We start from the raw sequence: 13,388 nt of genomic DNA, 5'->3' as shown, positions 1-13,388 counted from the left end.
ATTGTTCTGGTTGTGTTGTATAGGTGACTTCCAAGTCAGCCATATTGCATGGGGGACATTGTGCTGGTTGTGTTGTATAGGTGACTTCCAAGTCAGCCATATTGCATAGGGGACATTGTGCTGGTTGTATTGTATAGGTGACTTCCAAGTCAGCCATATTGCATGGGGGACATTGTGCTGGTTGCCATGTCCTATAGGTGACTTCCAAGTCAGCCATATTGCATGGGAGACATTGTGCTGGTTGTCTTGTATTGGTGACGTCCAAGTCAGCCATATTGCTTGGGGGACATTGTGCTGGTTGCCATGTTCTATAGGTGACTTCCAAGTCAGCCATATTGCTTGGGGGACATTGTGCTGGTTGTGTTGTATAGGTGACTTCCAAGTCAGCCATATTGCATGGGGGACATTGTGCTGGTTGTCTTGTATAGGTGACTTCCAATTCAGCCATATTGCATGGGGGACATTGTGCTGGTGGCCATGTTCTATAGGTGACTTCCAAGTCAGCCATATTGCTTGGGGGACATTGTGCTGGTTGTATTGTATAGGTGACTTCCAAGTCAGCCATATTGCATGGGGGACATTGTGCTGGTTGTGTTGTATAGGTGACTTCCAAGTCAGCCATATTGCATGGGGGACATTGTGCTGGTTGTATTGTATAGGTGACTTCCAAGTTAACCATATTGCATGGGGGACATTGTGCTGGTTGTATTGTATAGGTGACTTCCAAGTCAGCCGTGTTGCATGGGGGACATTGTGCTGGTGGCCATGTTCTATAGGTGACATCCAAGTCAGCCATATTGCATGGGGGACATTGTGCTGGTTGCCATGTTCTATAGGTGACTTCCAAGTCAGCCATATTGCTTGGGGGACATTGTGCTGGTTGTGTTGTATAGGTGACTTCCAAGTCAGCCATATTGCATGGGGGACATTGTGCTGGTTGTCTTGTATAGGTGACTTCCAATTCAGCCATATTGCATGGGGGACATTGTGCTGGTGGCCATGTTCTATAGGTGACTTCCAAGTCAGCCATATTGCTTGGGGGACATTGTGCTGGTTGTATTGTATAGGTGACTTCCAAGTCAGCCATATTGCATGGGGGACATTGTGCTGGTTGTGTTGTATAGGTGACTTCCAAGTCAGCCATATTGCATGGGGGACATTGTGCTGGTTGTATTGTATAGGTGACTTCCAAGTTAACCATATTGCATGGGGGACATTGTGCTGGTTGTATTGTATAGGTGACTTCCAAGTCAGCCGTGTTGCATGGGGGACATTGTGCTGGTGGCCATGTTCTATAGGTGACATCCAAGTCAGCCATATTGCATGGGGGACATTGTGCTGGTTGCCATGTTGCATAGGTGACTTCCAAGTCAGCCATATTGCATGGGGGACATTGTACTGGTTGTCTTGTATAGGTGACTTCCAAGTCAGCCGTGTTGCATTGGGGACATTGTGCTGGTGGCCATGTTCTATAGGTGACTTCCAAGTCAGCCATATTGCATGGGGGACATTGTGCTGGTTGCCATGTTGTATAGGTGACTTCCAAGTCAGCCATATTGCATGGGGGACATTGTACTGGTTGTCTTGTATAGGTGACTTCCAAGTCAGCCGTGTTGCATTGGGGACATTGTGCTGGTGGCCATGTTCTATAGGTGACTTCCAAGTCAGCCATATTGCATGGGGGACATTGTGCTGGTTGCCATGTTGTATAGGTGACTTCCAAGTCAGCCATATTGCATGGGGGACATTGTGCTGGTTGCCATGTTGTATAGGTGACTTCCAAGTCAGCCATATTGCATGCGGGACATTGTGCTGGTTGTGTTGTGTAGGTGACTTCCAAGTCAGCCATATTGCATGAGGGACATTGTGCTGGTTGTATTGTATAGGTGACTTCCAAGTCAGCCATATTGCATGGGGGACATTGTGCTGGTTGTATTGTATAGGTGACTTCCAAGTCAGCCATATTGCATGGGGGACATTGTGCTGGTTGCCATGTCCTATAGGTGACTTCCAAGTCAGCCATATTGCATGGGGGACATTGTGCTGGTTGTCTTGTATAGGTGACGTCCAAGTCAGCCATATTGCTTGGGGGACATTGTGCTGGTTGCCATGTTCTATAGGTGACTTCCAAGTCAGCCATATTGCTTGGGGGACATTGTGCTGGTTGTGTTGTATAGGTGACTTCCAAGTCAGCCATATTGCATGGGGGACATTGTGCTGGTTGTATTGTATAGGTGACTTCCAAGTCAGCCATATTGCATGGGGGACATTGTGCTGGTTGTATTGTATAGGTGACTTCCAAGTCAGCCATATTGCATGGGGGACATTGTGCTGGTTGCCATGTCCTATAGGTGACTTCCAAGTCAGCCATATTGCATGGGGGACATTGTGCTGGTTGTCTTGTATAGGTGACTTCCAAGTCAGCCATATTGCTTGGGGAACATTGTGCTGGTTGCCATGTTCTATAGGTGACTTCCAAGTCAGCCATATTGCATGGAGGACATTGTGCTGGTTGTGTTGTATAGGTGTCTTCCAAGTCAGCCATATTGCATGGGGGACATTGTGCTGGTGGCCATGTTTTATAGGTGACTTCCAAGTCAGCCATATTGCATGGGGGACATTGTGCTGGTGGCCATGTTCTATAGGTGACTTCCAAGTCAGCCATATTGCATGGGGGACATTGTGCTGGTTGTCTTGTATAGGTGACTTCCAAGTCAGCCATATTGCATGGGGGACATTGTGCTGGTGGCCATGTTCTATAGGTGACTTCCAAGTCAGCCATATTGCTTGGGGGACATTGTGCTGGTTGCCATGTTGTATAGGTGACTTCCAAGTCAGCCATATTGCATGGGGGACATTGTGCTGGTTGCCATGTTGTATAGGTGACTTCCAAGTCAGCCATATTGCATGGGGGACATTGTGCTGGTTGTGTTGTATAGGTGACTTCCAAGTCAGCCATATTGCATGGGGGACATTGTGCTGGTTGTGTTGTATAGGTGACTTCCAAGACAGCCATATTGCATGGGGGACATTGTGCTGGTTGTATTGTATAGGTGACTTCCAAGTCAGCCATATTGCATGGGGGACATTGTGCTGGTTGCCATGTCCTATAGGTGACTTCCAAGTCAGCCATATTGCATGGGGGACATTGTGCTGGTTGCCATATTGTATAGGTGACTTCCAAGTCAGCCATATTGCTTGGGGGACATTGTGCTGGTTGCCATGTTCTATAGGTGACTTCCAAGTCAGCCATATTGCTTGGGGGACATTGTGCTGGTTGTGTTGTATAGGTGACTTCCAAGTCAGCCATATTGCATGGGGGACATTGTGCTGGTTGTCTTGTATAGGTGACTTCCAATTCAGCCATATTGCATGGGGGACATTGTGCTGGTGGCCATGTTCTATAGGTGACTTCCAAGTCAGCCATATTGCTTGGGGGACATTGTGCTGGTTGTGTTGTATAGGTGACTTCCAAGTCAGCCATATTGCATGGGGGACATTGTGCTGGTTGTCTTGTATAGGTGACTTCCAATTCAGCCATATTGCATGGGGGACATTGTGCTGGTTGTATTGTATAGGTGACTTCCAAGTCAGCCATATTGCATAGGGGACATTGTGCTGGTTGTATTGTATAGGTGACTTCCAAGTCAGCCATATTGCATGGGGGACATTGTGCTGGTTGTGTTGTATAGGTGACTTCCAAGTCAGCCATATTGCATGGGGGACATTGTGCTGGTTGTATTGTATAGGTGACTTCCAAGTCAGCCATATTGCATAGGGGACATTGTGCTGGTTGTATTGTATAGGTGACTTCCAAGTCAGCCATATTGCATGGGGGACATTGTGCTGGTTGCCATGTCCTATAGGTGACTTCCAAGTCAGCCATATTGCATGGGAGACATTGTGCTGGTTGTCTTGTATTGGTGACGTCCAAGTCAGCCATATTGCTTGGGGGACATTGTGCTGGTTGCCATGTTCTATAGGTGACTTCCAAGGCAGCCATATTGCTTGGGGGACATTGTGCTGGTTGTGTTGTATAGGTGACTTCCAAGTCAGCCATATTGCATGGGGGACATTGTGCTGGTTGTCTTGTATAGGTGACTTCCAATTCAGCCATATTGCATGGGGGACATTGTGCTGGTGGCCATGTTCTATAGGTGACTTCCAAGTCAGCCATATTGCTTGGGGGACATTGTGCTGGTTGTATTGTATAGGTGACTTCCAAGTCAGCCATATTGCATGGGGGACATTGTGCTGGTTGTGTTGTATAGGTGACTTCCAAGTCAGCCATATTGCATGGGGGACATTGTGCTGGTTGTATTGTATAGGTGACTTCCAAGTTAACCATATTGCATGGGGGACATTGTGCTGGTTGTATTGTATAGGTGACTTCCAAGTCAGCCGTGTTGCATGGGGGACATTGTGCTGGTGGCCATGTTCTATAGGTGACATCCAAGTCAGCCATATTGCATGGGGGACATTGTGCTGGTTGCCATGTTGCATAGGTGACTTCCAAGTCAGCCATATTGCATGGGGGACATTGTACTGGTTGTCTTGTATAGGTGACTTCCAAGTCAGCCGTGTTGCATTGGGGACATTGTGCTGGTGGCCATGTTCTATAGGTGACTTCCAAGTCAGCCATATTGCATGGGGGACATTGTGCTGGTTGCCATGTTGTATAGGTGACTTCCAAGTCAGCCATATTGCATGGGGGACATTGTACTGGTTGTCTTGTATAGGTGACTTCCAAGTCAGCCGTGTTGCATTGGGGACATTGTGCTGGTGGCCATGTTCTATAGGTGACTTCCAAGTCAGCCATATTGCATGGGGGACATTGTGCTGGTTGCCATGTTGTATAGGTGACTTCCAAGTCAGCCATATTGCATGGGGGACATTGTGCTGGTTGCCATGTTGTATAGGTGACTTCCAAGTCAGCCATATTGCATGCGGGACATTGTGCTGGTTGTGTTGTATAGGTGACTTCCAAGTCAGCCATATTGCATGAGGGACATTGTGCTGGTTGTATTGTATAGGTGACTTCCAAGTCAGCCATATTGCATGGGGGACATTGTGCTGGTTGTATTGTATAGGTGACTTCCAAGTCAGCCATATTGCATGGGGGACATTGTGCTGGTTGCCATGTCCTATAGGTGACTTCCAAGTCAGCCATATTGCATGGGGGACATTGTGCTGGTTGTCTTGTATAGGTGACGTCCAAGTCAGCCATATTGCTTGGGGGACATTGTGCTGGTTGCCATGTTCTATAGGTGACTTCAAAGTCAGCCATATTGCTTGGGGGACATTGTGCTGGTTGTGTTGTATAGGTGACTTCCAAGTCAGCCATATTGCATGGGGGACATTGTGCTGGTTGTATTGTATAGGTGACTTCCAAGTCAGCCATATTGCATGGGGGACATTGTGCTGGTTGTATTGTATAGGTGACTTCCAAGTCAGCCATATTGCATGGGGGACATTGTGCTGGTTGCCATGTCCTATAGGTGACTTCCAAGTCAGCCATATTGCATGGGGGACATTGTGCTGGTTGTCTTGTATAGGTGACTTCCAAGTCAGCCATATTGCTTGGGGGACATTGTGCTGGTTGCCATGTTCTATAGGTGACTTCCAAGTCAGCCATATTGCATGGAGGACATTGTGCTGGTTGTGTTGTATAGGTGTCTTCCAAGTCAGCCATATTGCATGGGGGACATTGTGCTTGTGGCCATGTTTTATAGGTGACTTCCAAGTCAGCCATATTGCATGGGGGACATTGTGCTGGTGGCCATGTTCTATAGGTGACTTCCAAGTCAGCCATATTGCATGGGGGACATTGTGCTGGTTGTCTTGTATAGGTGACTTCCAAGTCAGCCATATTGCATGGGGGACATTGTGCTGGTGGCCATGTTCTATAGGTGAATTCCAAGTCAGCCATATTGCTTGGGGGACATTGTGCTGGTTGCCATGTTGTATAGGTGACTTCCAAGTCAGCCATATTGCATGGGGGACATTGTGCTGGTTGCCATGTTGTATAGGTGACTTCCAAGTCAGCCATATTGCATGGGGGACATTGTGCTGGTTGTGTTGTATAGGTGACTTCCAAGTCAGCCATATTGCATGAGGGACATTGTGCTGGTTGTGTTGTATAGGTGACTTCCAAGACAGCCATATTGCAGATGGGACATTGTGCTGGTTGTATTGTATAGGTGACTTCCAAGTCAGCCATATTGCATGGGGGACATTGTGCTGGTTGCCATGTCCTATAGGTGACTTCCAAGTCAGCCATATTGCATGGGGGACATTGTGCTGGTTGCCATGTTGTATAGGTGACTTCCAAGTCAGCCATATTGCTTGGGGGACATTGTGCTGGTTGCCATGTTCTATAGGTGACTTCCAAGTCAGCCATATTGCTTGGGGGACATTGTGCTGGTTGTGTTGTATAGGTGACTTCCAAGTCAGCCATATTGCATGGGGGACATTGTGCTGGTTGTCTTGTATAGGTGACTTCCAATTCAGCCATATTGCATGGGGGACATTGTGCTGGTGGCCATGTTCTATAGGTGACTTTCAAGTCAGCCATATTGCTTGGGGGACATTGTGCTGGTTGTATTGTATAGGTGACTTCCAAGTCAGCCATATTGCATGGGGGACATTGTGCTGGTTGTGTTGTATAGGTGACTTCCAAGTCAGCCATATTGCATGGGGGACATTGTGCTGGTTGTATTGTATAGGTGACTTCCAAGTCAGCCATATTGCATGGGGGACATTGTGCTGGTTGTATTGTATAGGTGACTTCCAAGTCAGCCGTGTTGCATGGGGGACATTCTGCTGGTGGCCATGTTCTATAGGTGACATCCAAGTCAGCCATATTGCATGGGGGACATTGTGCTGGTTGCCATGTTGTATAGGTGACTTCCAAGTCAGCCATATTGCATGGGGGACATTGTACTGGTTGTCTTGTATAGGTGACTTCCAAGTCAGCCGTGTTGCATTGGGGACATTGTGCTGGTGGCCATGTTCTATAGGTGACTTCCAAGTCAGCCATATTGCATGGGGGACATTGTGCTGGTTGCCATGTTGTATAGGTGACTTCCAAGTCAGCCATATTGCATGGGGGACATTGTGCTGGTTGCCATGTTGTATAGGTGACTTCCAAGTCAGCCATATTGCATGGGGGACATTGTGCTGGTTGTGTTGTATAGGTGACTTCCAAGTCAGCCATATTGCATGGGGGACATTGTGCTGGTTGTATTGTATAGGTGACTTCCAAGTCAGCCATATTGCATGGGGGACATTGTGCTGGTTGTATTGTATATGTGACTTCCAAGTCAGCCGTGTTGCATGGGGGACATTCTGCTGGTGGCCATGTTCTATAGGTGACATCCAAGTCAGCCATATTGCATGGGGGACATTGTGCTGGTTGCCATGTTGTATAGGTGACTTCCAAGTCAGCCATATTGCATGGGGGACATTGTACTGGTTGTCTTGTATAGGTGACTTCCAAGTCAGCCGTGTTGCATTGGGGACATTGTGCTGGTGGCCATGTTCTATAGGTGACTTCCAAGTCAGCCATATTGCATGGGGGACATTGTGCTGGTTGCCATGTTGTATAGGTGACTTCCAAGTCAGCCATATTGCATGGGGGACATTGTGCTGGTTGCCATGTTGTATAGGTGACTTCCAAGTCAGCCATATTGCATGGGGGACATTGTGCTGGTTGTGTTGTATAGGTGACTTCCAAGTCAGCCATATTGCATGGGGGACATTGTGCTGGTTGTATTGTATAGGTGACTTCCAAGTCAGCCATATTGCATGGGGGACATTGTGCTGGTTGTATTGTATAGGTGACTTCCAAGTCAGCCATATTGCATGGGGGACACTGTGCTGGTTGCCATGTCCTATAGGTGACTTCCAAGTCAGCCATATTGCATGGGGGACATTGTGCTGGTTGTCTTGTATAGGTGACGTCCAAGTCAGCCATATTGCTTGGGGGACATTGTGCTGGTTGCCATGTTCTATAGGTGACATCCAAGTCAGCCATATTGCTTGGGGACATTGTGCTGGTTGTGTTGTATAGGTGACTTCCAAGTCAGCCATATTGCATGGGGGACATTGTGCTGGTTGTCTTGTATAGGTGACTTCCAATTCAGCCATATTGCATGGGGGACATTGTGCTGGTGGCCATGTTCTATAGGTGACTTCCAAGTCAGCCATATTGCATGGGGGACATTGTGCTGGTTGTGTTGTATAGGTGACTTCCAAGTCAGCCATATTGCATGTGGAACATTGTGCTGGTTGTATTGTATAGGTGACTTCCAAGTCAGCCATATTGCATGGGGGACATTGTGCTGGTTGTATTGTATAGGTGACTTCCAAGTCAGCCATATTGCATGGGGGTCATTGTGCTGGTTGCCATGTTCTATAGGTGACTTCCAAGTCAGCCATATTGCATGGGGGACATTGTGCTGGTGGCCATGTTCTATAGGTGACTTCCAAGTCAGCCATATTGCATGGGGGACATTGTGCTGGTTGTCTTGTATAGGTGACTTCCAAGTCAGCCATATTCCATGGGGGACATTGTGCTGGTGGCCATGTTCTATAGGTGACTTCCAAGTGAGCCATATTGCTTGGGGGACATTGTGCTGGTTGTGTTGTATACGTGACTTCCAAGTCAGACATATATTGCATGGGGGACATTGTGCTGGTTGTCTTGTATAGGTGACTTCCAAGTCAGCTGTGTTGCATGGGGGACATTGTGCTGGTGGCCATGTTCTATAGGTGACTTCCAAGTCAGCCATATTGCATGGGGGACATTGTGCTGGTGGCCATGTTCTATAGGTGACTTCCAAGTCAGCCGTTTTGCATGGGGGACATTGTGCTGGTTGCCATGTTCTATAGGTGACTTCCAGGTCAGCCATATTGCTTGGGGGACATTGTGCTGGTTGCCATGTTGTATAGGTGACTTCCAATTCAGCCATATTGCATGGGGGACATTGTGCTGGTGGCCATGTTCTATAGGTGACTTCCAAGTCAGCCATATTGCTTGGGGGACATTGTGCTGGTTGTATTGTATAGGTGACTTCCAAGTCAGCCATATTGCATGGGGGACATTGTGCTGGTTGTGTTGTATAGGTGACTTCCAAGTCAGCCATATTGCATGGGGGACATTGTGCTGGTTGTATTGTATAGGTGACTTCCAAGTCAGCCATATTGCATGGGGGACATTGTGCTGGTTGTATTGTATAGGTGACTTCCAAGTCAGCCATATTGCATGGGGGTCATTGTGCTGGTTGCCATGTTCTATAGGTGACTTCCAAGTCAGACATATTGCATGGGGGACATTGTGCTGGTGGCCATGTTTTATAGGTGACTTCCAAGTCAGCCATATTGCATGGGGGACATTGTGCTGGTTGTGTTGTATAGGTGACTTCCAAGTCAGCCATATTGCATGGGGGACATTGTGCTGGTTGTATTGTATAGGTGACTTCCAAGTCAGCCATATTGCAAGGGGGACATTGTGCTGGTTGTATTGTATAGGTGACTTCCAAGTCAGCCATATTGCATGGGGGTCATTGTGCTGGTTGCCATGTTCTATAGGTGACTTCCAAGTCAGCCATATTGCATGGGGGACATTGTGCTGGTGGCCATGTTCTATAGGTGACTTCCAAGTCAGCCATATTGCATGGGGGACATTGTGCTGGTTGTCTTGTATAGGTGACTTCCAAGTCAGCCATATTCCATGGGGGACATTGTGCTGGTGGCCATGTTCTATAGGTGACTTCCAAGTGAGCCATATTGCTTGGGGGACATTGTGCTGGTTGTGTTGTATACGTGACTTCCAAGTCAGACATATTGCATGGGGGACATTGTGCTGGTTGTCTTGTATAGGTGACTTCCAAGTCAGCCGTGTTGCATGGGGGACATTGTGCTGGTGGCCATGTTCTATAGGTGACATCCAAGTCAGCCATATTGCATGGGGGACATTGTGCTGGTTGCCATGTTGTATAGGTGACTTCCAAGTCAGCCATATTGCATGGGGGACATTGTACTGGTTGTCTTGTATAGGTGACTTCCAAGTCAGCCGTGTTGCATTGGTGACATTGTGCTGGTGGCCATGTTCTATAGGTGACTTCCAAGTCAGCCATATTGCATGGGGGACATTGTGCTGGTTGCCATGTTGTATAGGTGACTTCCAAGTCAGCCAAATTGCATGGGGGACATTGTGCTGGTTGCCATGTTGTATAGGTGACTTCCAAGTCAGCCATATTGCATGGGGGACATTGTGCTGGTTGTGTTGTATAGGTGACTTCCAAGTCAGCCATATTGCATGGGGGACATTGTGCTGGTTGTATTGTATAGGTGACTTCCAAGTCAGCCATATTGCATGGGGGACATTGTGCTGGTTGTATTGTATAGGTGACTTCCAAGTCAGCCATATTGCATGGGGGACATTGTGCTGGTTGCCATGTCCTATAGGTGACTTCCAAGTCAGCCATATTGCATGGGGGGCATTGTGCTGGTTGTCTTGTATAGGTGACGTCCAAGTCAGCCATATTGCTTGGGGGACATTGTGCTGGTTGCCATGTTCTATAGGTGACTTCCAAGTCAGCCATATTGCTTGGGGACATTGTGCTGGTTGTGTTGTATAGGTGACTTCCAAGTCAGCCATATTGCATGGGGGACATTGTGCTGGTTGTCTTGTATAGGTGACTTCCAATTCAGCCATATTGCATGGGGGACATTGTGCTGGTGGCCATGTTCTATAGGTGACTTCCAAGTCAGCCATATTGCTTGGGGGACATTGTGCTGGTTGTATTGTATAGGTGACTTCCAAGTCAGCCATATTGCATGGGGGACATTGTGCTTGTTGTGTTGTATAGGTGACTTCCAAGTCGCCATATTGCATGGGGGACATTGTGCTGGTTGTATTGTATAGGTGACTTCCAAGTCAGCCATATTGCATGGGGGACATTGTGCTGGTTGTATTGTATAGGTGACTTCCAAGTCAGCCATATTGCATGGGGGTCATTGTGCTGGTTGCCATGTTCTATAGGTGACTTCCAAGTCAGCCATATTGCATGGGGGACATTGTGCTGGTGGCCATGTTCTATAGGTGACTTCCAAGTCAGCCATATTGCATGGGGGACATTGTGCTGGTTGTCTTGTATAGGTGACTTCCAAGTCAGCCATATTCCATGGGGGACATTGTGCTGGTGGCCATGTTCTATAGGTGACTTCCAAGTGAGCCATATTGCTTGGGGGACATTGTGCTGGTTGTGTTGTATACGTGACTTCCAAGTCAGACATATATTGCATGGGGGACATTGTGCTGGTTGTCTTGTATAGGTGACTTCCAAGTCAGCCGTGTTGCATGGGGGACATTGTGCTGGTGGCCATGTTCTATAGGTGACTTCCAAGTCAGCCATATTGCATGGGGGACATTGTGCTGGTGGCCATGTTCTATAGGTGACTTCCAAGTCAGCCGTTTTGCATGGGGGACATTGTGCTGGTTGCCATGTTCTATAGGTGACTTCCAGGTCAGCCATATTGCTTGGGGGACATTGTGCTGGTTGCCATGTTGTATAGGTGACTTCCAATTCAGCCATATTGCATGGGGGACATTGTGCTGGTGGCCATGTTCTATAGGTGACTTCCAAGTCAGCCATATTGCTTGGGGGACATTGTGCTGGTTGTATTGTATAGGTGACTTCCAAGTCAGCCATATTGCATGGGGGACATTGTGCTGGTTGTGTTGTATAGGTGACTTCCAAGTCAGCCATATTGCATGGGGGACATTGTGCTGGTTGTATTGTATAGGTGACTTCCAAGTCAGCCATATTGCATGGGGGACATTGTGCTGGTTGTATTGTATAGGTGACTTCCATGTCAGCCATATTGCATGGGGGTCATTGTGCTGGTTGCCATGTTCTATAGGTGACTTCCAAGTCAGCCATATTGCATGGGGGACATTGTGCTGGTGGCCATGTTCTATAGGTGACTTCCAAGTCAGCCATATTGCATGGGGGACATTGTGCTGGTTGTATTGTATAGGTGACTTCCAAGTCAGCCATATTGCATGGGGGACATTGTGCTGGTTGTATTGTATAGGTGACTTCCAAGTCAGCCATATTGCATGGGGGTCATTGTGCTGGTGGCCATGTTCTATAGGTGACTTCCAAGTGAGCCATATTGCTTGGGGGACATTGTGCTGGTTGTGTTGTATACGTGACTTCCAAGTCAGACATATATTGCATGGCGACATTGTGCTGGTTGTCTTGTATAGGTGACTTCCAAGTCAGCCGTGTTGCATGGGGGACATTGTGCTGGTGGCCATGTTCTATAGGTGACTTCCAAGTCAGCCATATTGCATGGGGGACATTGTGCTGGTGGCCATGTTCTCTAGGTGACTTCCAAGTCAGCCGTTTTGCATGGGGGACATTGTGCTGGTTGCCATGTTCTATAGGTGACTTCCAGGTCAGCCATATTGCTTGGGGGACATTGTGCTGGTTGCCATGTTGTATAGGTGACTTCCAATTCAGCCATATTGAATGGGGGACATTGTGCTGGTGGCCATGTTCTATAGGTGACTTCCAAGTCAGCCATATTGCTTGGGGGACATTGTGCTGGTTGTATTGTATAGGTGACTTCCAAGTCAGCCATATTGCATGGGGGACATTGTGCTGGTTGTGTTGTATAGGTGACTTCCAAGTCAGCCATATTGCATGGGGGACATTGTGCTGGTTGTATTGTATAGGTGACTTCCAAGTCAGCCATATTGCATGGGGGACATTGTGCTGGTTGTATTGTATAGGTGACTTCCAAGTCAGCCATATTGCATGGGGGTCATTGTGCTGGTTGCCATGTTCTATAGGTGACTTCCAAGTCAGCCATATTGCATGGGGGACATTGTGCTGGTGGCCATGTTCTATAGGTGACTTCCAAGTCAGCCATATTGCATGGGGGACATTGTGCTGGTTGTGTTGTATAGGTGACTTCCAAGTCAGCCATATTGCATGGGGGACATTGTGCTGGTTGTATTGTATAGGTGACTTCCAAGTCAGCCATATTGCAAGGGGGACATTGTGCTGGTTGTATTGTATAGGTGACTTCCAAGTCAGCCATATTGCATGGGGGTCATTGTGCTGGTTGCCATGTTCTATAGGTGACTTCCAAGTCAGCCATATTGCATGGGGGACATTGTGCTGGTGGCCATGTTCTATAGGTGACTTCCAAGTCAGCCATATTGCATGGGGGACATTGTGCTGGTTGTCTTGTATAGGTGACTTCCAAGTCAGCCATATTCCATGGGGGACATTGTGCTGGTGGCCATGTTCTATAGGTGACTTCCAAGTGAGCCATATTGCTTGGGGGACATTTTGCTGGTTGTGTTGTAT

The sequence above is a fragment of the Petromyzon marinus genome, unplaced genomic scaffold, assembly GCF_048934315.1.
Source record: "Petromyzon marinus isolate PM22_M1 ecotype Great Lakes invasive population unplaced genomic scaffold, UKy_Petmar_22M1.pri1.0 PM_G_Scaffold_1, whole genome shotgun sequence".
Classification (NCBI taxonomy): Eukaryota; Metazoa; Chordata; class Hyperoartia; order Petromyzontiformes; family Petromyzontidae; genus Petromyzon; species Petromyzon marinus.
The sequence above is the reverse complement of the archived record's forward strand: the minus strand, read 5'-3'. Positions refer to the sequence as shown.